Source organism: Desmodus rotundus, chromosome 6, assembly GCF_022682495.2.
Source record: "Desmodus rotundus isolate HL8 chromosome 6, HLdesRot8A.1, whole genome shotgun sequence".
NCBI lineage: Eukaryota > Metazoa > Chordata > Mammalia > Chiroptera > Phyllostomidae > Desmodus > Desmodus rotundus.
This window is the reverse complement of record NC_071392.1, coordinates 85,779,995-85,781,376: the sequence shown is the minus strand read 5'-3', so window position 1 is coordinate 85,781,376 and position 1,382 is coordinate 85,779,995.

Sequence of the window (1,382 nt, the reverse complement as noted above, 5' to 3'; positions counted from 1 at the left end):
CTGTCCCCAAGGCGTCTGGGGCAGCATGCCCACCCCCAGCTATTTATAGCTATCTCTCCATCACATGACCCCCCACACTGCCACATCTGATCTGCCTGGGGTCAAAGCAGGTGTGAGAGCAGTGTGGGGGGAGGAGGTTGGGGCGACGACCTGAGGGACAGCCCCACAGGGAATTCCCTCAGCTGGGCAGTGGCACTGTCCCCCACCCTTAGTCGCTAGGAAGCTTCCAGCCCCAAGTCCCTAGTCGCTCTGTTAATATCGCCCAGACCAGGAAGGAAAACTGCTTAGCATGCTCTCAAACCTGTGTGCACCCAGAGTGTGTTAAACCTACACCAGTGAAGTGTCCTATCTCTCTCAAAAAAAAAAAACAAAACAACTAAGTCCCATCTCTCTTCCAGTAAGTGGAAGGTGAGGCCTCGATGCCGGGCGGTGATTCCAAGGCCCAGCAACACTGGAGAGTAACTCACCTCAGGGAGTACCTGACGCCTCTCTGCCATCTTTCCCTGCTGGGTTGTTGCCCGCTGCATATCCAACCAAGGTTTGGTCCTCACCTGTCGGGCCACCTCTCCCCACCCATCCAATGTTGTCCGTTCTGTTTTCTCCTCCAGCTCTGCCTTTTCTGTCTGCCAGGGGCTGTTGATCATACTTCGGTGCCATCCCTTGTCGCCCCTGATCTCTCACCCACTGGGTGGGGGTGTTGTGGGAAGCAAGGGGGGTGGACCCTAGGCTTCTGGTATTTCGTCCACTTCCCAGACTGATAAATATCAGCTGCACCAGCAGCCTGGATTTTGGGGGGAGGGACTGAGCTTCTGTGTGGACTGAGGAGCACCCCCCGTCTATCTAGTTGGGTTAGATAACGGGGTAAAGGGGAAGCGGTCCAGGGGCAAGGGGATGCACAGAGGGGAGTACTTCTCATGACAAATGTAAAGGATGATGGGGAAGTACTTTGCTATTCTTTTCTTCTTCAGGTCCGTAAATCATTTTTAGCCAAGGACAAACTATCTGGCATCACATTTTTTTTTCTTTTGCCAATTTTCCTAGGATACTCTTTTTCCTATGAACTCCTCACGATAGAAGAAAAGTTAGAAACATGAGCGAGGGTGTTGTTTAGGGTCCATCAGCAAGTGGGGTCTGTCCCAGGAGAGTCCAAGTTCAGGCACGATAGGGTAGGGACGCTAAATATATGGTCTAAGGTAAATTTGGATCTAGGCTCTGCCCACAGCAGGTGGGAAGGTGGAAATCCAGTACCTCCTGTAACACAAATCCTCCACGCCTGAAGGTTTATGATCTACCCACAAAGATAACCGTGTGCCCCTTTGAGGACTGAAGGTTCTGTGATATCCACCATCTCTGCAGGCAGAAGGTAAGGAAAGAGTTCTAAG